The 26,941-nt window shown below is 43.8% G+C and overlaps 1 protein-coding gene across 1 annotated transcript in view; it reads left to right on the forward strand.

Moving 5' to 3' along the window:
* The window catches only part of LOC141063516 (proton-coupled folate transporter-like), a 614,330-nt gene that overhangs the window by 260,805 nt on the left and 326,584 nt on the right, over positions 1-26,941 (forward strand). The window lies entirely within an intron of this gene.

Raw genomic sequence — 26,941 nt, forward strand, 5'->3', positions numbered from 1 at the left:
AAGAGCTGAATCCTGACAGTTATTATATTACACTCTGTTCGGATTGGCTACAGGGCTTCATTTTATAATTAAAGGCCTTATCCAGGTTTGACATCAAAGTCTGCAGTCATTCTATGTGGCTGCAGGCTTCTGAATTCTCACAGTACAAGCACTGCACACTTCTAGGATTCTCCTTGCCGGTGGCAAGAGTGGACAGTCATGTCAGTACAAGTATGTGATTTGTATACTTCTGGTCACATTCCAACTAGACATGTCTGGCCTCACTCAATTTATTTTCATTGAGTGAGTCCACACATGTTTTGTCATCTCGTCAGTGCATGTATGAAAATCGCCGGTAGGAGAGAATCCTGACAGCATGCAGTGTACACTGTGAGAATTCAGAAGCCTACTGTCACAGAGAATGACTGCAGACTCATCACAAACGTAAAAAACCCATTTAATGCTCCTAACGTAAATGAAAACATGAACATTATTCAGCATCACAGACATTTTTTACATCCAGGTACTTGATAGATGACATTGTCTCAGAAGTTGTTCTCTTTCTTCATCTTGTCCCGACTCCATGATGACTTTTCTCATCCACAGCTCATCTCTGCTGATTTAAATCTGCAGATTGTAAATCTATTACATGAAACCTAGTCTGGATAAAGGGAGTTCTGGAGAGGGTTTTACTGTGTATGTAATATACTAAATGCATCCATACTAAACATATACTAACAAAAACCTTCTAATTTGGGAATACTTTCTAACTTTTGCTAATAAAAAATTAACAGCAAGCTGAAGATTTGTTTAGACTTTGCAGTAACATAACTTGTTAAGGCGGTGTAACACTATGATGTCTGTCTTGATTTACAACATATTGCAATCTTATAATTCATATATTCTTTTTATTGTTCTCAAAAATATTCTGCCTAGCAGAAAATTGTATGTGGAAATATATCATTGAGAGTCTTAGGCTAACTTTGTAAAAGCCTTACTTGGAAGGACTTAAAAGACATACTGTGTAGAAATACACTTGATGCTAAATGGCTCAAACTGAAAGAGGGTCAACACTTATTAAACTACCGGAAAACCTATTTAGTCTCAAATTGTGTAATACAAAGATCATTGCTGGTATCGCTATTAGTTAGTAGTTGAGAATCTTTGTTTAAAAAATCCAATCAAATTGCCATTTATACTTTGTTAAAGTGTCTACCTAAAGGCCCTTTTACATTTAGCGATGCACCAGTGATCCGACCAGTGATACGACCCAGTCAGGATCGCTGGTGCATCGCTAAATGGTCGCTAGTGAGCTTTCACACAGAAAGATCTCACAGCGATGCAGCAGCGACGCAGCGCACGATACTTACCTTTCAGACACAGCGATCCAGACGTCCTCCCACCCGCCTCCAGCGTCGCTCGTCTCACACAGCAGGAAGCCCAGCAGGAAGCGCCCGACAAGAAATGGAGCCGCCCGACCTCGCGCGATCAGCGACAGACAGCGGGGGAGCCGGTCGGAGGTAAGTATCACACATAGCGATATCGCTAGCAATATCGCTATAACGTCACAAAATCAGTGACGTTTTAGCGATATTGCTAGCGATATCGCTATGTGTAAAACCCCCTTAAGTGTCTGCCTCCTTCCCCATAATCCTGTAGAATGTAAGCCTGCAAGGCCAGGGCCCTCTTCCCTTTGTATCAGTCTGTCATTGTTAGTTTTGTTTACTGTAAGTGATATTTGTATTTTGATGTAACCCCTTCTAATGTGCAGTACCATGGATTTAATGGTGCTATATAAATAAATAATAATAATAATAATAATAATAATAATAATGTGGACTTTGCAATTTGAATGAAAAAGAAATGCATTAGAAGCAAATTTAATATGCCAATTTCCAAGGCTTTGTTGCTATGAATAGAAATGACATTTTGCTTATACAGTGGTTTTTATGTACCATCGGACATTCCTAAGCAGGAAAAATTGTCTAGCAAGGCCCCAGCTAATTGCTTGCATGGGGTTTACCACTTCTGCATCATAGTAATTCACTCCTGAAAAATGGTGATTTACTATTTTTGAACAGTCATGTTATACATTAGTTTTATTAGACACAGCTAACACCACAAAAGACTGCTCGACAAAGATGGCCGAACCCGAACAGTAAAGTTCCGTGTCCATACCAAACACCTACTGTTCGGGCACGGACCCTGAACACAGACTTTACCAGGAAGTCTGTATTACTGTTTGCGGCAAACCACTGACAGCGCAGAAAACACTGCTTCCGCACATTAGACATAGAAGCAGGAAACTTATATTTTTGAAATCCACATCATAAAAGCTATTCATAGCAACATTTTGGAGGTCGTGCGACCACTGGAATCCAAGAAACGGATTTCTACCCGACCGTGCCAGACAGACACGGCATGATTGGACTAAAATGACAGATAATTTGGTAGGAAAACATGTCATACTTCTGTCAACACGCAGTGAGCCCCGCAGCCAGAGTTATGGCTCTCATAAGTTTTAGTAACTTTCAAAAGGGAAGTGCATTCCATAGCTCCGCCAGTGAGGTCACCCAGGGAAAAGTATAAGGCTATGATGCCTATTTAGGAATTTGACTTTTGCCTGGGGAACTAGCTATGGAAAGCTGTGCATTTTGACCTGTCACTCTGGGAAGGATCCCCTCCTCCACATGGCGTGCCATTGACTGAGATCTGTAAGTTACATATTTTAATCCACTTTTACTTTGTAAGTATCTGTATATACTGCATCTTTATAACAACAGAAATCCCAAAAACATAATGAAGTCTCAGGAAGGTGGGAGAAAATGCACTGGGTGCAATGATTGTATATGGGATCTAGTACTTTAGATCTATGGATATACATGGGACTCCTTGCCTGGATTGTATCCATCTTTTGGAAGAGGTGGGTTGTCTTGGGTGTATGGTTTCTGCATTTGATTGGCACCTTATTGTTACGGCATTATGCACTTTGTATGATGAGCAATAAAATGTATTGATATTTTTATCTGCATATTATCTCATGCTCCTTCTTTCCTCCGATATTTAATATACTGCATCTTGCCTTGTTTGTAACATCTTTTATATTTTTGTAAACACTGCCTATATTTTCTGGAGTAAATCTAAAAAAATTTACTAGTTTCATTTTCCTTGCTCTAACACCTACAGCCACGTCCTCCATGCTACATTTATGCTACCATGTGAGTTGGCTCCTGACCCGATATTGATTTTGATGTAGAATGAGGAGCTGGTGGCAGCAAAGTGTTCTAGGGTATTTGGGAGACTCTGCAAGTGACGGAACAGAGGTTTAATGTGTGCATTACCCATCCTGGGTCTGGGGACATACATACGGCCCTCACTGCAGAGTGCCCAACAGCCATTACACGGCAAGACAGGCTTTCTGGTGACTACTTATCCTAGGTAGACTTCCCTGACTGACCTGAGGGTAAGGGGGCACCAGAGAGCTGCAAGTTCTTAAATGGGAACTGAAGGTGTAAACAAAAGTTGTGAGTGGTTATATGGCACACGACCACTAATAAATAGTAAATGTATGACAATTGGTGTAATATAATAAATCCCTGATGACTGGGGGCAACCTTACACCCCCAGTTCATGACCGGTGGTAAAATTATTACCGCAGGTCAGACACCTGCAGTTCCCAAGCTGTCAAAAGACAGCGGGAGGATGCAGCTGTGATTGGAGGTATAAAGTTTACCTCTGGTCACTTGTGTTGGCTCCTATCAGCCGATGCCTGCTGCCACGAATAACAGTAAGCGCAGAAGTGGTTGATGGGAGTATTCATCAGCCCACTACTGCACTGTAAATAAATAATTTTAAAAAAAAATGGTGTGGGTTCCCTGTATTTTTGATAACCAGCCAGGCAAAACTCACAGTTGGGGGTTGCAACCCTCAGCTGTCAGCTTCAGCAAGGTTGGTTATCAAGAATAGAGGGGTCCCAACTCTGATTTTTTAAATTATTTAAATAAATATTTTAAAAAACATTGTGGGGTTCTCCCCTATTTTTGACAACAAGCCTTCCTAAAGAAGACAGCTTGAGGCTGGTATTCTCAGGCTGGCAAGGGGCCATGGATATTGGCCTCCACATCCTAAAAATAGCAGCCTACAGACATCTATTAGATGTGCCAATTCTGGTGCTTTGACCTGCTCTTCCAACTTGCCCTGTAGTGATGGCAAGTGGGGTTCATATTTGTTTGGTTGATGTCACCTTTGTATTGTCAGGTGACATCAAGCCCACGGATTACAAATGGAGAGACGTCATTAAGATACCTATCCATTACTAATCCTATAGTTATATGGTAAATCAAGACACAGCCAGAATAAAGTCTTTTATTTGAAATAAAATAAAACATACTTTTACTTTTTTATTTAAAAATAAAACACAGAATTACTCATCTAATGCCTAATTCCACTGAATCCCTTGTCTCCTGTAACAAAACAAAAATAAAAAACAGCAATATCCCTTACCTTTCCATAGTTCTGCCCGGCTCTTTTAAATCCTTTTAAAGTCTTTTATTTGTAAAAAAAAAAACAGACACATTTACTTTTCTATTTAAAAATAACAAACACAGTTATACTCACCTAACGCCCATTCCACTGAAGCCATGATCTCCTGTAAAAAACAAACAAACAAAAAACAGAAAATATAAAACAACCATATACCTCCCCTGTCTGTAGTTCTGTGCCAGGTCATAATCCTTGTCTGGGGATAAACAGTTTTCAACCTGAATGGTGTGAAATTGCGATTGTCCAGGCTGAGAACCACTCAGAAATGACTTGCTGTGAGCTCAGCCTCAATGACTAGCGGTGATGCCATGGAGGTTACCACAAATCATTGTGGCTGCATTCCCAGTTGGGACCCTGAACTGTGGTATCTCGGTGAGATCCCCACTAGCACAGTGAGAAAAAATTTCATGGTAGAGTTGTGAGTTCACCACAGTTTACTGGGAGAAATTTCTCCTTCCTCCATGATATCACCATGGAGATGGGATCTGCCCTTCAGTGACAGAAAATCTACAGATAAAAGGGCGGTACCTCTCCCTCACATCAGTTTGGTTTCCTGTCCATGAAGGGAACCATTCAGTTCGGTGGTACCTGGATGAAGATGGTCCAGGGCTGGCCAGTCCTGTTCAGGCAGTGGGGGGGGCCCTGCCGTGGCTGGTGCAGTGCCTGAATCTGCCACTGCTGGGACTGAGGGGTCTTGCAGGGTACAGGGTGAGCGGGGGGAGCACAGCCACCAGCCAAGATCTCGGTGCAGGGCTTCCGGGTGTCTGGCCGCCACATGTGCAGAAATGCGCTGAAGCACCCCATGATGTCATGGCCAGGGAGGTCAGTGCAGAGGAGGTACTTCCGAGGCAGGCCGGAAGTGGTGCTGAGGACGCTGGACGGCAGATTCAAAAGGGAAAGCATGGAGATACTACCTGCTGCAAGCGGCCCAGGCAGGATGGAGGACAGTGAACCGCAGCTGCAGCTACAGCCACCACAGCAGCAGCAACCTAGGAGGCATGTGTCTGCAGGCAAGATGAGTGGATGTTCCAGCAGCCAGTCTATGCAGCGCAGCAGGAAATCTGACACGATGGACAAATCTCCATCCTCAAAAAGCCCCTTATTGGATCCTATCCCTCCTCCAGAACCAGTACCTGCGGCTGTGTCTGATTGGTGAGTGATCTTCGTGAAAGTTCACTTTGTAATTGGGGCTCCCTTCTCTTCCTTCGTTATTCAGGGAAAGAAGAGATTGGGATTTGCCTTCCCCTTTGAAGACATGGGAGCCTTGAAAGACCCATTAGATAAAAATGCTGATGCTTTTCTTAGGCTGCTTTCAGACTAGCGTATTTTACATGCAGTGCACGGTGCCACTAAGTCCCGCCCCCTGCCAGCCCCTTCCGGTCATCTCCTACTATCGCACACGGCTGCATGCGATCTGCGCACCCTATCTTTAGCATAGGGTGTGCAGACCGTGCGCTGGCCATGCGCTAGTAGGATTTTTGCATGCACTGAGCACTATTGAAGGTGCACCGGTGTGCGCCGAATGCACCATGTTGCATTTTGGTTCGCTCGGCGCACCTTCAAAGGTGCGCAGCGCATGCAAAAATCCTACTAGCGCATGGCCAGCACACGGTCTGTGCACCCTATGCTAAAGATAGGGTGCGCGGATCGCATGCAGCCGTGTGCGATATCAGGAGGAGATGACCGGAGGGGGCGGGCAGGGGGCGGGGCTTAGCAGCACCGTGTGCTGCATGTAAAATAAGCTAGTCTGAAACTAGCCTTAAAGGGGCATGGGAAACATTAGGGGATAATCTTCGGCCCACTATAGCAGCTAGCTGTATCTCTAAATCCCTTATGATATGGGTGGATTAGCTAGAGAAACAACTCTGGGATGGGATACCTAGAAACAAAGTGCTAGAGTCCATCCCCTTGATACGGGGGGCAGCTGCTTTCTTGGCAGATTCTTCAGCCAAGCCTGCAGCTCTTTCGAACGCAGTCCGCAGAGCACTTTGGCTCAAATGCTGGCGGGGAGATATGCAGACCAAGTTAAAATTATGCTTAATCCCATGTGAAGGATAATTTTTGTTTGGTGAAATGTTATATGACATCCTTCAGAAGGCAGGGGACAAGAAAAAAGGGTTCCCTAACCTGGCCAACCCCTTGCTCAAACTGTCATTTTGGAGCAGAAAATTCTTCCCTAGGAGGCCCCCGAGGAAGCAGAGTAGATGGGATGATTGGAAGAGGAAGGACAAGGTTTCCTCTTCGGAAACTCCTCTCGGGATAGGAAGCCCTCGAAGTGACAGTCCTTCCCCGGTGGGGGACAGACTATCTTTATTCCTTCCGGCCTGGGAAACAGCCTCTAATAATAATAATAATAGTCTTTATTTATATAGCGGCAACATATTCTGCACATCTAGATAACAAACCTTGTCAGGACAGGTCTTCTAATAGACTTCTATTCTCTCCCTCCCCAGAACTTTGTTGTGACTCCCCTACGGTCCTCTCTGGAGGAACAAGAGACCCTGGAGTGTGAGATTTTGGACCTTGTAAACAAAGCCGTTCTCCGGAAAGTTCCACCTTGAGAAAGACGGGAAGGGTTCTACTTCCCGTTACTCCTGGTAAATAAACCAGATGGGTCTAACCGGGCAATCATAAACTTGAGGGGGCTGAACGCTTATTTAAAAACTCAGAAATTAAAGATGGAGTCAATAAAGTTGATCATCAAAATACTGTTTTCCAATTGTTTCATGATGGTTCTGGATCTGAGCAATGCATACTACCATGTCCCTATGCACAAGGACTCCCAGAGGTTCCTCAGAGTAGCGGTATCCATAAAGGGAGAGATAAAGTATTTTTAGTACCAAGCCTTTCCCTTTGGGTTATCAATAGCTCCTCGAGTATTTACCAAGTTAGTCGCGGAGGCAATGGCGCACTTGAGAGAACAGGACATTTTGATAGTCCCTTATTTGGACGACTTTCTGGTAATAGGCAACTCGGATCAACTTTGCAGAGAACAGTTAAACAGAGTAATGACTAACCTAGTAGACCTGTGCTGGCTCCTAATCCTAAGGAAGTCAAGGCTCGAGCCAAGGATGGTGCAAGAGTTTCTAGGATTAGTATTGGACTCTCTGAAGCAGGAGTGCCATCTCCCAGTACAGAAAAAGGGGAAGATTATAGACCAGGTCTCAAAAGCCTCACAGAGTCCATCCATGACTTTTAGAAAAGCCATATCCCTGCTGGGTTCCCTTACTGCTTGTCTGCCAGCAGTTCAATGAGCACAGCTACACACCAGGGACTTACAGTGGGACATTATAAAGAACCAGGCATCATTAAAACATTGCTTAGAGGGATACAAGACTCTGTCTTTAACCACTATTCATTCCCTAAAATGGTAGTAAGATATCAGCAATCTGTCCAAAGGGTCCCTTGGGTGACAAAGGTGTCCTAGGTAGTTACCACCGACGTAAACCCCGCTGGATGGTCACCTGGGTGACAGGGTTACTCAGGGGATTTGGAGAGGCCAGGAGCTCAAGGTATCCTCAAACCAAAAAGAGCTATTGACAGTAAGTTATTCCCTCTTAGCATTCCTGAATACTCTGCGGGGTCATCATGTGTGAGTATTTTCGGATAATCAGGTGGCCTATCTAAACGACCAAGGGGGAACCAGGTCACGGGCCCTAATGGACATAACATCCCAGATTTTCAGTTTGGCAGAAAAAAATCTCCTATCCCTATCGGCACTACTCATTTGGAGGTAGAGAATCAAAAGGCAGATTTTCTGAGCCAAAATTAAGACACGTGAGTGGGCTCTCAACGAGTCTGTTTTCAAACAAATTGTGGAAATGGGGGGCCTCCCGATCAAAGATCTGTTTGCCAATATCAACAACAAGAAGGTAGAGTGTTTTTGCTCTCTAGATCCCAGAGGGAATCCTCAGGCCCTAGATGCCTTTTTGATTCCATGGAACCAGAGCCTGGCCTATGCTTTTCCCCTGGTCGTTCTCTTCCCAGCAATTCTAAGGAAGATCAGGGAGAACAAATCGAGAATAATTCTGATTGCCCCCTTTTGGTCAGAAATAATTTGGTTCCCCTGGCTGAGGATGATGTCAAGCCTCAGCCGGGGAACCAAGTTCTTTTCGACCAAAAGGGGGCAATCAGAATTATTCTCGATTTGTCCTCACCAATCCTTGGGTTCTACCAGAACTTCCGGACCTCCTTTCCACCCTCAGGCAGGGAACCTCCATTTGACAGCAAGGAATGTGAAAGGACGCTGTTGAGGATTAGAAGCTTTTCACCAAATTTGATTTCCATCCTACTAAAGAGTAGGAAGATTGTTACCGCAAGAGCTTATGGTAAAACCTGGTGGAAATTTTTATCCACCTCAGGGGTAAGAATCCTGGATAGGGTTCCAATTACGTCAATCCTGGAATCCCTGCAGAAGGGGTTGGAACGAGGTCTGGCAACCAGCACCTTAAAAGTCAAGGTGGCAGTCCTAGGGGCTCTATACAATCAGGATATAGCAAGCAATCCATGGGTAGCACATTTTATCAGAGCCTCTGCTAGATCTAGGCCAATTGTTAGCCAGAAGCTAGTGCCATGGGATTTAAATCTAGTTCTATCAGCCCTAACAGATCCTCCATTTGAACCTCTAGATTCAGTCTCTCTCAAGGTCCTGTCACTTAAAACAATCCTACTTGTGGCTTTAACATCAGCCTGGAGGGTAAGTGACATTCAGGCCTTATCGGCATGACGATACAGTGGGAGTGACAGAAACCGCATGGTAGAGATCTATGATGAGATAAGCACGGCGATGTCTGTAGGGCCAACACTAATATGCACCAACAAGATCAGTACAATATTGCACTACAAAACACCGAGGGCAACCAGTAGATATGTGACTGGCCTGACTGTGCAGTGGCTGCAGCAGGAGCAGCATAGTATAGAGCTAAGACGTATAGTAAAGAATTATGACTGAGAACATCAAAGAGATGTCTGGCAGTTTGGGGCTAGCAACAGTTGCCTTGTTATCAGCAGTACAGTAGACCACCATAAAACATAGTGGACTGCCAGGATTTGAGTGGCTCGCACGGTTATGCAATATTAGTGGAAGCAGTAGAATCTGCATCTTATTGTACAATTATGGGGCAGGTGTTTTGCAGAGTAGGACCAGCAATATCAACCCTGGAAGCAGAACTTCTGCAGTATAGATGCTCTGTTGAATGTGGCACTGACAGCAGAAGAACTGTGTAGAAAATACATAGTAGACAAACAGTTATGCACATGGTATGGTCAATTTAATCATTGACATCTGTCTTAGAAAAAAGCCAAAGACTGCCGAGTGCATTGAACACTGCTGAAAGTTAATGAGCGGCCCCGGAAGCAGATGCGGATGGAAGACAGTGGGATGAGAGGACGCGTCGCTGGACAGGTAAGTATAATTATAATGTTTATCATTAATTAATTATTAATTTTATGCTTTTTTTACAGCCGGCCCTGGACCCGAACTGGACCCAAACTGTAACACAGGTATCCCATGGAAATCCGTCTTTGGGACCTTGTGACCAAACACTATGCGTTCGGTACAGGTCCAGAACTTTACAGTTCGGGTTCGCCCATCCCTAGTGCTGATGACTAGATGGGAAACTACAGGGATAGCAGGAGAGGTGAACAGTGTGGCTAGTATGCAGAGAAAAATAAGTAACATTCAAATCACTGAGAATAAATTCACTTCGAGTTGAATTTTCCCTTAAAAGCCATACTGTGAGAATCATGTGGGAATGGTGGATGAGGGCAGGTATATCTCGCCCAGATTCCTTTCCTATGTGGCCTAGTCTGGTCAGTATCGCACCTGCTTACTAATGGATAATGGGAGGTGGATATATAAGGATGCCAGGTGGTTGTGTGAGTGTCTCAGCCTGGGAACACAGAGAGCCTGTCTGTGTGAGAGACACACACGTGAGTGGAAGCAGTGCCCACTGCAACTGTGGTATGGCTGGACGGGAGAAGCCCGCCAGTTGGTAGTTAGGTTGTCCATTGTTTAGTTAGTGCCGGACAGGCAAGGATTTGTTTTATGTTTTATTTCCTTTTGCATTGCTTTCACCGTTAATAAACCTGACCCAGGGTCAGTTATACACGAATCCCCGCTCTGCGCCTGAGTTTCATGCTGACTGCACATGACCTTTGACCCCAGCAAAGGCGATCCCGGAGTGTTTTATCACATTGTGGTGGAGAACGCAGGCATCACGTTGCAAGCATGAGCATGGAGGACGTGGTGAAAGCGCTGGTACAGTCCACCGCCGTCCAGCAAAAGCTAATCGGGTGATGATGGCCCAGCTGAAGGAGTTGGTGGACATGACAGCTACCGATCGTTCGCTTCTCCAGCAGGTGGCGCAGCGCTTGGCAAGCTTACCTGAGCTTAACCTGGAAGCCGAGTCGAGAGTGATTCACGTGAGTCGGTACTGGCAGAAAATGACGCCTGATGATGACGTCGAGGCATACCTGACCACGTTTGAACGGACGGCGGTGCGAGAAAAATGGCCGAAGGCACGATGGGCCGGCCTGATTGCCCCGTTTCTTTCCGGTGAGGCCCAAAAGGCATATTATGACCTGGAACCTGAAGCTGCGCAGGACTTTGACAAATTGAAAGCCGAGATCTTGGCCCGGCTGGGAGTGACGACCGCTGTCCGGGCACAGAGAGTGCATCAATGGACTTATCAGCCGGATAAACCACCGCGGTCCCAGATGTTCGACCTGATCCACGTGACGAAGAAGTGGCTACAACCCGAGGTGTTGACAGCGCCAGAGATAATCCAGAGAGTCGTCCTGGACAAGTACCTGAGAGCTCTACCGCCAGCCCTGAGGAAGTGGGTAAGCCATGGAAATCCTACGACGGCAGATCAACTGGTGGATCTGGTTGAACGTTACTCCGTGGCAGAAGGACTCCGAGACGACGCTATCCCACCTCGTTCTTCATCGTCTCCACGTGGAACCGGTAAGACTGTTCCAGGGAGTAGGGGAGATGGAAAAATTCCTAAGACAGTGGGGGAGGAAAACGGGACTGCCCGCACTGCGAGGCCAAGAGTAACGAACTATGGTCTAAGCAAGGGGCCCGTTAGGTGTTTCCTCTGCCAAGAGATGGGACATATTGCTGCAAACTGTCCGGTCACTACTGAACCCATGCAGTGCGACGTCACAGACTCTAAAAACCGCATGTCTATGGTTGCACGGGTAGTGAGTGTGAATGCCGGTCAAAAGGATGTGGAAAAACACTTGTGTGATTTAACTGTTGATGGCAAAAATGTGGTGGCATTGTTAGACTCGGGAAGTGTGGTGACTCTGGTGAAGGCCAGTCTGGTGCCAGCCCCGACTGGGCCATCAGACAAATTCTCTGTAACGTGTGTGCATGGAGACACCTGTTCGTACCTCACCACAGTCATATGCATTACAACTTCCTATGGGTCTGTGCAACATAAAGTGGGACTCGTCCCGGCGTTATTGCATGATGTTATCCTGGGCCGGGATTTTCCCCACTTCTGGCAATTGTGGGAGAATCAGTTGATGCCCTCGGGTAATAGTGTACATGATTCTTCTCCCAGGGAGCGTGTGGGTCCCGAACCCCTGGAAGAGGTCTCGGGGGAAGAGTCTGCGGGAAATGACCTGCAGTTCCCGTTTTCAGTCATGGCGGGTGATAATGAGGAGACCGGGGAAGAGGAGGAGGCTGACAGCCGTCCACCTCCCCGTTTGCCGGATTTAGAAGTTCAGAAAGATGACTTCCAAAGCGAGCAAATAAAGGATCCTACCCTTTCTCAGGCTAGGACAAATGTGAAAGTGATAAATGGGGTGCCCGTAGAACCTGGCTCTAGGCTGGCATATCCTTACATGGTTCTGGAGAATGATTTACTCTATCAGATAGAGAAAAAGGGGGAAGATACGGTGCAACTATTAGTCGTGCCAAAACCCTACCGGCGGCAGGTCCTGGACCTGGCCCACGGACATGTGATGGGAGGTCACCTGGGAGTCCAGAAAACCACCGAAAGGATATTACACTGTTTTGTTTGGCCAGGCATGCATCACGATATTCGTGTATATTGCGAGTCTTGTCCTGACTGCCAAGCCTCTGCACCTAAGCCCCGGTTCTGTAGCCCTTTGGTACCCCTACCTATTATTGAAGTCCCGTTTGAGAGGATTGGGATGGATTTAGTTGGGCCCCTTCCACGGTCTGCACGTGGACACCAACATATCCTGGTCATCTTGGATTATGCCACTCGTTACCCGGAGGCCATCCCTTTGCGTAACACGGCCACCAAGACGATTGCCAAGGAGCTGGTGCATGTGTTTAGTCGGGTCGGTATACCAAAACAGATACTCACCGACCAGGGGACCCCCTTTATGTCCAGGATAATGAAGGAGCTCTGCCGATTGTTACAAATCGAACCGTTACGCACATCCATGTATCACCCTCAAACAGACGGGTTGGTCGAACGGTTCAATAAAACTCTGAAGCAGATGCTGAGAAAGGTGATAGACAAGGATGGGAAGAACTGGGACTATTTACTTCCGTATTTTCTTTTTGCCATCAGGGAAGTACCCCAGTCTTCCACGGGATTCTCGCCTTTCGAGTTATTGTACGCCCGACGTCCTCGCGGACTGTTAGACGTTGCAAAAGAAACCTGGGAGGGTCAGGTCACTCCATTTAAAACAGTGATAGATCACGTCACACAAATGCAGGACCGTATTGCGGCTGTTATGCCTATCGTCAAAGAACACATGATACGGGCTCAAGGAGCCCAAAAAAGAATTTATGATAGGGGCGCCAAGATCCGTACGTTTGCACCCGGAGATAGGGTGTTGATCCTGGTCCCCACGGTGGACAGTAAGTTCCTGGCAAAGTGGCAGGGCCCCTTTGAGATCAAGGAAAGAGTTGGTGAAGTAAACTACAAAGTATACCAGGCAGGTAAACGGAAACCTGAGCAGATTTATCATGTAAATCTGATAAAGCCCTGGAAGGATCGGTCTGCCTTGTCAGCGGAGCTGGCCCGTCCTGTCTGCTCGCATACCGTACCGGAGGTACGGGTTGCAGAGACTCTCTCGGAGCGGCAAAAGACGGAAGTCAGGCAGTTTCTACTTCACCACCAAAAGTTTTTCTCAGAAAAACCCGGGCAGACTATGCTAATGAAACATGACATCGTAACGGAACCTGGTGTCACAGTTCACGTAAAGCCCTACCGAATCCCGGAAGCGCGCCGTGAAGCCGTTTCCCGAGAAGTGAAGGCAATGTTAGAGTTAGGAGTCATTGAGGAATCGCACAGTGCGTGGTCCAGCCCGATTGTGCTAATTCCTAAACCAGACGGCACCATCCGGTTCTGTAATGACTCCAGGAAACTGAATGCGGTCTCAAAATTTGATGCCTACCCTATGCCCCGGGTCGATGAGTTAATAGATCGGTTAGGAAAAGCCCGGTATATTACGACCCTAGACCTAACAAAGGGGTATTGGCAGTTCCCTCTGGCGGAGGCTGCCAGAGAAAAGACGGCATTTGCTACCCCAGAAGGTCTATTTCAGTATGTGTATATGCCGTTTGGACTGCACGGAGCACCAGCGACCTTCCAGAGACTGATGGATCGAGTCCTGAGGCCACATAGGCGGTACGCTTCGGCCTATTTGGACGACATTGTCATTTACAGCTTGGACTGGGAGACTCATCTCCAGAAAGTACAAGCTGTGATTGACGACCTGTGGGAGGCAGGTCTAACCGCGAACCCCAAGAAATGTCACATCGGACTAGAAGAAGCCCGGTATTTGGGGTATGTAATTGGGAGGGGTGTTGTTAAACCCCAGGTTGATAAGATTTAGGCGGTTCAGGACTGGCCACAACCTGTCAACAAGAAGCAGGTGCAAGCCTTCCTGGGGATCACCGGTTATTATCGCCGGTTCATACCCAATTTTGCAGCCATCGCTACCCCCCTGACGGATCTTACAAAAGGGAAAGACTCCGTCATGATTAAATGGAGTTTAGCGGCTGAAGAAGCCTTCCATAGCCTAAAACGGGCACTTTGCTCTCAGCCCGTACTGGTGACTCCAGACTTCCGCAGCGAGTTTGTGGTACAAACGGATGCCTCTGATACCGGTATCAGGGCCGTACTCTCACAAGTGAGGGACGGAGTGGAACACCCAGTCCTCTATCTCAGCAGGAAGCTGAATAAACACGAGCAAAGGTATGCAGTCGTGGAAAAAGAGTGCCTACCCATTAAGTGGGCTCTAGAGGCCCTCAAATATTACCTGGTGGGCCGAAAGTTCAGGCTGATCACTGACCATGCCCCTCTCAAGTCAATGCACTTGAACAAGGAACGGAATAGCCGGGTGACCCGGTGGTTCCTTTCCCTGCAGGCCTACACTTTTACGGTGGAGCACCGCCCAGGGGTACAGATGGGGAATGCAGATGCCCTGTCCCGAGTGCACTGTTTGGCGGGTGTCATTGCTCGACCAGAGTGGTCTGAGCAGAAGGGGGGATATGTGAGAATCATGTGGGAATGGTGGATGAGGGCAGGTATATCTCGCCCAGATTCCTTTCCTATGTGGCCTAGTCTGGTCAGTATCGCACCTGCTTACTAATGGATAATGGGAGGTGGATATATAAGGATGCCAGGTGGTTGTGTGAGTGTCTCAGCCTGGGAACACAGAGAGCCTGTCTGTGTGAGAGACACACACGTGAGTGGAAGCAGTGCCCACTGCAACTGTGGTATGGCTGGACGGGAGAAGCCCGCCAGTTGGTAGTTAGGTTGTCCATTGTTTAGTTAGTGCCGGACAGGCAAGGATTTGTTTTATGTTTTATTTCCTTTTGCATTGCTTTCACCGTTAATAAACCTGACCCAGGGTCAGTTATACACGAATCCCCGCTCTGCGCCTGAGTTTCATGCTGACTGCACGTGACCTTTGACCCCAGCAAAGGCGATCCCGGAGTGTTTTATCACAATACGTTTTGGCAAATTCTAATTTTGCAAGAATAGCTCATGCCTACAGAAAAGAGTAACTCTATACTAACATAAGTATAAAAGCTTAACTCTGCTGTAATGTTTGGGTCTATTTGAAAAAACATTCTGAAGCTGCAGATTAATTATTATGAGGATCTGTAAATTGTGGTTAGGCAAATTTGTTTATGGTGTAAGGTAGCACCTATTTTTCAGGTTGGGAACACTCGCTAGGCAGCTGATAAATCAGGTCCGGCACAAGTTTCCCAACATAACTCAGTCCATTCGGTTTATTATGCAGCATAAACCATCAACAGTAATATGCAACAGAAAGTTCATATCCAAACAGCATAACGTCCATGACAGAGCTCCGCTCAGTTAACCCTGTGGTCACACAGGCTTTGCTATGTCCAGTATGCAGGCTCTCTAGCCTCACAGTTATATCCCCTGTCCGGGTTACCTCACAGCTGCTTCTCAGTCCTGACGTTCATTCCCTCTCCTGGGAACTCTCAGACACATGCAGCCATGATACACACATGCACTCTGGAAGGCAGACACATCTTCCTGCAGTCGGTCTGACGAGACCTTCCATACGGACCAACCGGGTCCAAGCATTCACTCATGTGACCTACCCTGGCCACCTTATATGGTTCGCAGCCACGCCCACCGGATCACATGGCTATGACCACCTCGCAGGTCCTACAACCATTAACACACATACACTTTACTATGGCGTTCTAGACACACACCCCTGGGTGGGTTCGTAGGTATTGATCCCACCCGTCTCACCAATCACCTGAAGGCTTCTCCCTAACACATTGGAACAGAACATCAGCAGTAGCACTGCTGATCAGCACATAATCAAGCCTTCATCCCAAGGCCACCCACCTTGGGATACATAACGGTCATTTAGGACCCTGCTTCTATTACCACCCTGGACATGGCTATCCACCTGTCCTGGGACACCCACACAGCGCCCCCTAGCAGACTCAGTGGTCACTACACCACAATGGATATTAAGAGTGTTTTATTTTTATTTTAGAATTTTAACTCTTTTGGTATGAAATAACTGATAGTCTTCTAAACAGATCTCCTACCATATTTTTTGTTACATAAATGAGTTATAGTATCAATGTGGATTATCTATTGCATCTATTATTGTTTATCGATTTCTCCAGTTCCTGCAGGTTCATGCACTCGATGCACTTGCAAGTTACTGCAGATGGATGGGCTTTGAGTACAGGTCTGTGCTGTAGTATATGAGCTCATATTGTTGCTAAACTGGTTAGTGTTTGATGCGTTGCTGTTTATTTACATAATGCTATTTTATTCTACAACACTGATTTTACCCCTTGACAGTTGTGAGTGCCTATTATTTGGAAAGTTGGATAAAAATGTGGTGAAGACATCCATTGAGTGTAACTGAGTTGGAAAATATTCAACTGGAGAAAGTGACAGAGGCTAAGGACCACATAAGTATCAGGGAAAATTATTAGAATTCTGATTCTGAAGTTGAATCTGATGAGGCATGATACCCAGACAACTAGTCCGATGCAAGCAATTCAGTCTAAAAACAAAAACGTCATTTGGAACTTGCAGTCTTCTGCCCAAGAAGGAAAATTGTCCTTTGCTAACATCAGATAATTCTCTAATAACAAGCCTCTATTAGAGAAGTTTGGGATAAATGGAGAGAGATTTTTTCAAAATTGTACAATACTAAAGAAAATATCACTGTGGATGAAATCTCGTGGCATTCCGAGGTAGGTGCCCGTTCAAACAATATATACTGAGTAAGCCAGCAAAGTACGGCATCTAGATATGGACATTTTGTGAGAGCAGCACCTAATATGCTGTAAATGCTCAGGCATATATAGGAAAAAAGCCTGGAGAAAAGTCTAAAAAGAATCAGCATATACGAGTTTCAGATTTGACAAATGAACTAAGAGGACAAAATGTGACATGTGACAACTTTCTTACATCGCACCAAATGGGGCAGCTGCTTCTAAAACGAAAACTTACAATGCTGGGAACTGTAAGGAAAAGCAAGCCTGAACTGCCGCAACGTATCGCTGCTGAAATAGATGTTCATAGTTCAACGCTTTACTTTACTGGAAATACAACAGTGGTTTCTTACATTCCCAAAAATAAGTCATTCTGATGAGCATAATGCACCTTGACAATGTAGTGAGTAGTCAAAATGACAAAAAGCCACAGATGATATTAGAGTATAATGCCACCAAAGGGGCAGTTGATATACAAGATCAAACAAAAACTACATACACAAGCAAACACAAAACCAATCGGTAACCAGTGGTTTTATTTTAAAACATTATTGATGTACCTGCCTGCAATGCATTTGTTTTTTGGCATGAAATAAACCCGGATTGGAACGCCAAAAACTGCAAAAATGAAGACTCTTTCTGGAAGAATTAGGAAAATCACTTGTTATGCCATCTATTGTAGGAAGAAAAATGAAACCTCAAAGTGAAGTAGCAGTCGTAGTAAACCGTATCCAGCAGCTCAACAACGCGAACCCACGGCCTCCACCAGCACTGGAAAAAGCCTAAATAAGAAAAGATACAACAAATGTTAAATGATCTAGTGGTAGTAAACATTTATGTAAAGCACTTGTGAGTTATTTCTGTGAAGAATGTAAGAATGCCTTATTATAGCAATAAGTGAACCTGCACAACCCTTTCCTTTATTTTCTTTAGAAAACTGAAATTTTGATTTTTATTTTTCATTTGCTTTTGACCACCCATGTTCACATACAGTTAAATAATGCAACTGGTATTCAAATAATGCGCTTAGAGTAGCTAAATGTTCAAATTAACAGACTTTCCTAGGTCAGGTCACATTGACCGGCACAGTGCAAGTGTATAGCCAATACGAACAGAACAACAGGCTTAATGGCTTTTCTTGGATTATGTCTTAAGTAATAACTGTCTGCATGTATTCATTTAAAAAATGCTACTTCTGCAACAAGAAGCCAATTTAAATCCTAATGATTTCAAAGACGCGCTCCTAAGAAATCATTGATTCCCTACAACTGTGTAAATATGTGTACAGCCGATAGAAATTTTAATAAATCACTGATTACTGATCACCATCACCTTTCTTGTTTCCAGTGCCTGTCTAACATTCTTCCAACGTTAAATCCGACTCACCAGATCACACAGGAGTTTATTTGTGAAGCAGAAAACACTTTTACATTGCAAGAGTATTAAGTCTCAGAACAAAGCTCCCTAGATAATTATTATTGTAAGGCTGGAGTCACACTTAAAGTATAAAAAATCGGTCCGATTCTCTCGGCCGAGAATCGCACCAATGTTGTCCGTATGTAATCCGTTTGCAATGCGATGATGCGATTTCCTCGGATCTATGTATCAGTGTGACATCCTTATGACATATGCATGGCTTTACATTTCACACTGATTTTTCCCATTGAATTTAATGGCTCAATAGACTGAAATGAGGAAAATGCTTGCGTATTTCTCGCAAGTCACACTGATGGTTCGTGTGTTGTCAGATTTTTTTTTCGCACCCATAGGCTTGCATTGGCGAGACTCAGCCAATATAAGCGTACAATCACAGCATGCTGCGATTTCACTTGCACGTATAATACGGCTGAGAAAAAAACGGTGATGGGAGCTGCCCCACAGATTAACAGTGGTCCGAGTGCTATGTCCGTATTCCTCTCTAGTGTGACTCGGGCCTAAAAGTGACTTCCGATTAAGCATAAACCTGTCTTGATCCCACAAGTTGATGATTGATGCTGATTAAAGCAGCACCATGTGTTCCATCCAGCTGAACCTGCATTTTATAGGTGATGATGCTCTATTCTTTCACATATTTGATATTTTACTGTAAGTGGTAGTTGTTTTATTTCACGGAAAAAAAACATTCAGGTGCTGAGCCCGCATCAAAGCCGGGACATGTCAGCTGTTATGAACAGCTGACATGTGCCCGCAATAGGCGCGAGCGGAATCGCCGTCAGCCCGCGCCTATTAACTAGTTAAATGCCGCTGTCAAAGCTGACAGCGTGCATTTAAATAGCATTTCCGGCTGCCAGGCCGGAAATGACGTCACCGCCGACCCCCGTCACGTGATCGGGGGTCGGCGTCATGTTGCCTGGACAACCAGAGGTCTCTAGGAGACCTCTATGGTTGTTCCAGGCATATGGCTTTCAGCGCCACCCGGAGGTCAGCGCTGAAAGCACAGCAGTAAATCTGCCACATATGGGCGATCTGCTCATCGCCCATATGTAGCAGAGCCGATCGGGTTGCGCAAGCTTCTAGCCTCCTATGGAGGCTATTGAAGCATGCCAAAAGTAAAAAAAAAAAATGTTTAAAAATAAAAAAAAATTAAAAAAACCTAAAAGTTCAAATCACCCCCCTTTCACCCCAATCAAAATAAAACAGTAAAAAAAAAAATCCCACATACACATATTAGGTATCGCCGCGTTCAGAATCGCCCGATCTATCAATAAAAAAAAGCATTAACCCGATCGCTAAACGGCGTAGCGAGAAAAAAATTAAAAACGCCAGAATTACGTTTTTTTGGTCACCAAGACATTGCATTAAAATGCAATAACGGGCGATCAAAAGAACGTATCTGCACAAAAGTGGTATCATTAAAAACGTCAGTCCGGCACGGAAAAAATAAGCCCCCACCCGACCCCAGATCATGAAAAATGGAGACGCTACGGGTCTCGGAAAATTGCGCAAATTTTTTTTTTTTTTTTTTTTTAGAAAACTTTGGAATTTTTTTTCACCACTTAGATAAAAGAGGACATAGACATGTTTGGTGTCTATGAACTCGTAATGACCTGGAGAATCATAATGGCAGGTGAGATTTAGCATCTAGTTAACCTAACAAAAAAGCCAAGCAAAAAACAAGTGTGGGATTGCACTTTTTTTGCAATTTCACCGCACTTGGAATTTTTTTCCCGTTTTCGAGTACACGATATGCTAAAACCATTGATGTCATTTAAAAGTAAAACTCGTCCCGCAAAAAATAAGCCCTCACATGGCCATATAAATGGAAAAATAAAAAAGTTATGGCTCTGGAAAGAAGGGGAGGGAAAAATGAAAATGTAAAACCAAAAATACCCCTGGTCATTAAGGGGTTAATGCACAAAGCATGGGCAACAAACAAGGAGAATTGGAACTGCTAACGCAGGAAAAGAAATATGATGTCATTGGAATCACTGAAACTTGGTGGGACGATACAAATGATTGGAATACAAGACTAGAAGGATACAACTTATTTGCAAGAAACAGACTTGATAAACGAGGAGGAGGTGTCGCATTGTATGTTAGAAACGCGTATATCTGCACAGAGATTGAAGCTTCAGAGACTGGGAGTTCTGTGGAAACTGTTTGGGTAAGAATACAAGGACAGAACAATGGAAAGGACACCATTGTAGGCATTTACTACAGGCCACCTGTGCAAGCTGAAGTTATGGATGAACTCTTTATGCATCAAATGGCGACGTTCTCCAAAAAATATGACATAGTTGTCATGGGAGATTTCAACTATCCAGACATTTGTTGGGAATCTCTCTCAGGCAAAACTAACAGGTCAAGGAAATTCTTATCCTCTCTTGCTGACAACTTTATCTTCCAAAAGGTAGGGGAGAAAACAAGGGGAACTGCTACCTTGGATCTAACCCTTATAAACAGGGAGGAAATGGTTAAGGAGGTAAAAGTGGATGGGACCCTAGGAGGTAGCGACCATGCTATTTTAGAATTTTGGATAACTAGAGGAGGAAGACCTGTGATGACTCAGACTTCAAGGTTAGATTTCAGAAAGGCAGATTTTAAGGGATTCAGAAAGAGACTTGGAGGGATCCAATGGCTGGATATCCTTAAAGACAAAAATGTTCAGGAAGGATGGGAAAACTTGAAAAATGAAATTCTCAAAGCACAATTGTTAACAATTCCGAAAAGAGGGAAGAATAGTAAGCATTTAAGGAAACCAGGATGGATGAACACAGAACTTAAGCACATGCTAAAAAGGAAGAAAGAAATGTTTATAAAATGGAAAGAGGGAGGCATATCTAAAGAAGTATATAATGATATCTGCAGAACCTGCAGGGCACAAATCAGATTAGCTGACAATGAATTGAGGCTTGTAAAAGATGTCAAAAGCAATAATGAAGGATTTTGGGGATATATCAAAAGTAAAAGAAAAGTCAAAGATACTATAGGATTTTTACAGGATGAAAATGATGAAATTGTAAGACAGGATGTTGAGAAGGCCGAACTTTTAAATTCCTATTTTGCATCTGTTTTCTCTCAGAAAGGAAATGTAACATCAACTGTTCTTCACTGTCCTATTAAGGGAATAGAAGAATCCAGGATATCTATAAACAGAAAGATAGTGAGGAAACACTTAGCCAACCTAAATGAATTCAAGTCTCCAGGTCCAGATGAATTACACCCCAGAGTACTGAAGGAGATAGCAGAAGAAATTTTTGTACCCCTCTCCATAATCTTTGAAAATTCTTGGAGAACAGGAGAAGTCCCAGAAGACTGGAGAAGAAGGTGGACCCAGGCAACTAAAGGCCGGTGAGTCTGACTTCTATACCAGGAAAGATCTTTGAACAAATTATTAAACAACATGTATGTCAGTACCTGGATAAGAATAAAGTGATTAAACAGAGTCAGCATGGGTTTGTAACTAATAAGTCATGTCAGACTAACTTAATTTCCTTCTATGATGGAATCACTGATTGGGTGGATCAAGGAAATGCTGTAGATATAGTATATCTTGACTTCAGCAAAGCATTTGACAAAGTATCTCATACGATCCTTATTGAAAAAATGAATAAGTATGGAATGGACAAGGCAACTGTTAGGTGGATTCATAACTGGCTTAGTGATCGGACCCAAAGTGTGGTCGTAAATGGCTGCACATCCAGTTGGAAGAATATCTCAAGTGGGGTACCACAGGGCTCTGTCCTGGGCCCTGTATTGTTCAACATCTTTATCAACGATTTAGATGAAGGAATTGAGGGTAAACTGATTAAATTTGCTGATGACACAAAGCTAGTAGGGATACCTAATACTAGAGAAGAGAGAGAGAGGATTCAAAAAGATATAAATAAACTGGAGCAGTGGGCAGCAACTAACAGAATGGTTTTTAACAGGGAAAAATGCAAAGTACTACATCTGGGCAATAAAAATGAAAAATGCATATACAGAATGGGAGGAATAGGACTAAGCAACAGCACATGTGAAAAAGACTTAGGTATACTAATAGATCACAGACTGAATATGAGTCAACTGTGTGATGCAGCAGCAAAAAAGGCAAATGCAATTCTAGGATGTATTAACAGAAGCATACAGTCTAGATCACGTGAAGTCATTATTGCCCTCTACTCCTCTTTGGTTAGACCTCATCTGGAATATTGTGTCAAGTTTTGGGCACCACATTTTAAAAAAGACAAAAAAACTGGAGCAAGTTCAGAAAAGAGCGACCAGAATGATGACCGGTCTGCAAACCCTGTCTTATGAGGAAAGGTTGCAGGATTTGGGAATGTTTAGTTTGCAAAAGGGAAGACTGAGAGGAGACTTAATAGCTGTCTACAAATATCTAAAGGGCTGTCACATTGCAGAAGGATCATCTTTATTCTCATTTGCACAAGGAAAGACTAGAAGCAATGAGATGAAACTGAATGGGAGGAGACACAGATTAGATATTAGAAAAAACTTTTTGACAGTTAGAGTGATCAATGAGTGGAACAGGCTGCCACGAGAAGTGGTGTGTTCTCCTTCAAAGGAAGTCTTCAAACAGAGGCTGGACAGACTTCTGACTGGGATAATTTAGCGAATCCTGCTTTGAGCAGGGGGTTGGACCAGATGGCCCAGGAGGTCCCTTCCAACTCTACGATTCTATGATTCTATGAAGCAGTAAAATAAATTCCAAGCTGGGTAAATTATTATTTTTGAGTGAATGCCTAAAAAAAATCGAAAACAAAATGCCAAAAGTGCTGTTTATGTTCATCTCTGACGAAAAAAATATATAACTGAAAAGTGATTAAAGATTTGCATCTTTTGGTAGTAATAGCTTTTTTCAAAGTGTTTCTGGTTTAACAAAATTCACATTACTAATGACTATCTCTTCTGGTAATGGAAAATCTGTTGCCCCTTATACTATGTAATTCAATACATCAATAATACTATCAGTGATTGACAGCGGCATTTAAATGGTTTCATAGCAGCAATTGGCACTCTCTTTGGTTGTTGCTGTTAAAGACAGATGCTGGCTATGTACCACAGTTAGAATCTGCTGGGTATGGTGCAGGCTCAGTTCCTGAGCATACTCCATCCCCCATTGCCCATACCATTTAAATTTGTGCTATAAGGGCTTAATAAGAGCCAAACAAACATATGATCTTTTTTGGCCCAAATTAGATTTCATGAATGTGCATATTATAGCAACATTTTAAAATTTTGATTAGCATTATTATTATTAAAAGACAAAGTCAGCTTCTGGGGTCCACGATGTTACTTCAGACCATTTAAATTAACCAATTATTTAACTTTATTAATTTCATATCAGGGTACAGCATTTATGCCAATTTATGTACTGTACAGTAAGATAACATTCAAAGAGATGAAAGTCAAGTTGCAACCTCAAATTTCAGTTTAAGCAGCAAGAATAGTAAAATAGATGAGGCTCACAATAGTCCAGCAATATAAAGATGAATTATGGGATATGATTAGACGATCGACCAAGTGTTAAGATGATAATTCATGTATTTGGCAGCAGAAAACTGAGTAGCTGAAGAATCAAAAGAAGATCTAGGATAAATGTTCTAAACCAATCTCCACTGGTTAACACTGTTTAAAAGGGACAATCTAAAAGAGCTAAATTTCATCTTATACTACCTGAACTGATATGAAATAAATAAAAGTGAACAATTAATTCATTATTAAAACACAACTAAAACTTAAGCCAGTGCACGGATCTTACTTAGCTGCTCAGTTCATTATTTCCAGCCTTAGTCTGTTACTCTCTGTACTTGTTTTCTGTCAATGTGCAGTGAAATCTCATTCCTTTTTATTCTTTTGCTCTTAGGCTGGTTTCACATTAGCGCTTTTTAAGCGCACGCACGGCCGGGGGTAGCTCCGCCCCCGAGCCGGCTCTCTGCCCGGCATGCCCGCCCCTTGCTTGTAGCGCCGCCTCCTAGCGCACAGCGGCGCCTGCGATCGGCGCACCCTATCCTTAGCATAGGGTGCGCAGATTGTGCGCAGGCCATGCGCTAGTTGCGCTTTGACCTGCGCTGCGCACTTTTGACGGTGCGCCGTGCGCGCCAAAATCAAACTTTTCGGATTTCGGCGTGCACGGCGCACCGTCAAAAGTGCGCAGCGCAGGTCAAAGCGCAACTAGCGCACGGCCTGCGCACGATCTGCGCACCCTATGCTAAAGATAGGGTGCACCGATCGCAGGCGCCGCTGTGCACTAGGAGGCGGCGCTACAAGCAAGGGGCGGGCACGCCGGGCAGAGAGCCGGCTCGGGGGCGGAGCTACCCCCGGCCGTGCGTGCGCTTAAAAAGCGCTAATGTGAAACCAGCCTCAGACTGTTTTTTGAGCAATATTTTGTTTATTATTTTATGAAATACAGGAAGGGCTCTAAATATGTAATTTTATTAGAGTTTTTGAGATTATAAGTAGAGATGGGCGAACACGAACGGTAAAGTTCAGAGTCCGTACAGAAACCCACTGTTCAGGCATGGCTTTGAACACGGGCTTCACCGGGAGATCCGTGTTACGGTTCGGGTTCGGCCCCACAAAACACCAGTAGTTTCTCATGCTGTCATGACAGCATGGCAAACACTGATTCTGATCGGCAATAAAATCATTACCACAAGTAAGATAGCCGCGGTTCCCATGCTGTTATTTGGCATCGGCTGATTGGACTACTGATTCGATCAGCCTACTCCTGTTGACGCTAATACCAGCAATAGCAGGCGACTGATGTGATAAGCAGTAGTCCCATCAGCCGATGCCAGTAACTGAAGGTAAACTTCTTACCTCTGATCACAGCTGCGGGCTCACACTGTCATTTGACAGCATGGGAACCACGTCTGTCTCATCAGTGGTAATTATTTTACTGCCAACCAGAGGCAATGTTTGTCACGCTGTCATGCACTTAACAGCATGGCAAACACTGGATTTTCTGACCCCCATTCAAGTGACTGGGGTCCGAGTTTAGGTCCGGGTACTGTTCTGATAAACGAACTTGAACGTTTTTTAACTGTTCTGCAGAAATTGCTAGACCTGAACATCAAGTGGTCTGCCCATCTCTAATTACAAGCAATGGATAGTTTTTCTGATTAGTGGGGCTCATTTTCCTAGACCCTACCGATCTATTAAAGCTCCAATCTGAAGTTCACAGCTGCAGGATGAGTTGCGAGCACAAAGCAGTGTAGTGGCTCAATAGTGAATCTATAGATTTGTTCACCACTTTATGAGAATTAATGTACATACCCATTGAATTGCTGATAAAACCGTGATCCGTTCTGTGTGGCTCATTCAGTGGCTGCTGACTTTAGATCGGTGTTTTCATTGATCAATGGGTGTCTCAAGACCAAGACTCCTAGTAATCAGAAACTCTAAGCAACACCTATAATATTTAAAAACTTTTACATAATGTAATTTACACTTTAAAGAAAGGAAGATTACGGTATAATTTTGTGAGAATGCTAAGTATATTGTTTTACAAGTTATATGTTCATATGTAAGGCTGTAAGACTTTTTACTTACAAAAATTTTCCTTCATGCAAAACAAATTTTTTTTGCATTCTAAAGTCAAATTTATGAAGACATTTTGTTCAGTTTGCTGGTGCAACTGTTTTTATGATTTTTGCCCTTTACACTACTTTTGAAAAGTGGGCCGGAAAGTGGTCATGGTAAGTAAGTCTAGTAAGTTCTTCCAATGTTTGTTTTTTTGTTTCACCATTCTAGTGTGGAGATGACATAAAAAAAACATAGAAACACATTTAGATAAAAGTGTTATTTATAAAGATTTACCTAATCTGTTAAATTTTATGCAACACTTTGATAAGTTTGATGCAAATGGTGGGAACACAGCCTGCAGAAAAACTGATACCAAAATTCTCTTGAATGATAAGGCTATACATACAGTGTTTGTCTATTTTGTCTGTGTGCATATGCTCCATTCCCTTTCCTTAAACTGGATTTATAGTTTCATCTATAATCCAAAATTAATGAATAAGTGCTAAATATTAAGTGCTGAATTAGCATATCTTCTGTGTTACTGAAATGTCAAACAAAATTATATATAACTGCAGAAATGTAACCCAAAATAAAATGTGAAAAATCTCCTAGGTTTTTATCATTATTCAGTATCCAGTTTCCAGATTACTTAGTCTACAGTAGATTATTTTAGCTTTATGGTACAATATTGAAATGTGTTTAATAACAGTATAATACTTGTTTTTCTAA

The sequence above is a fragment of the Dendrobates tinctorius genome, unplaced genomic scaffold, assembly GCF_039654945.1.
Source record: "Dendrobates tinctorius isolate UK_male_01 unplaced genomic scaffold, ASM3965494v1 ptg000250l, whole genome shotgun sequence".
NCBI classification, from domain to species: Eukaryota; Metazoa; Chordata; class Amphibia; order Anura; family Dendrobatidae; genus Dendrobates; species Dendrobates tinctorius.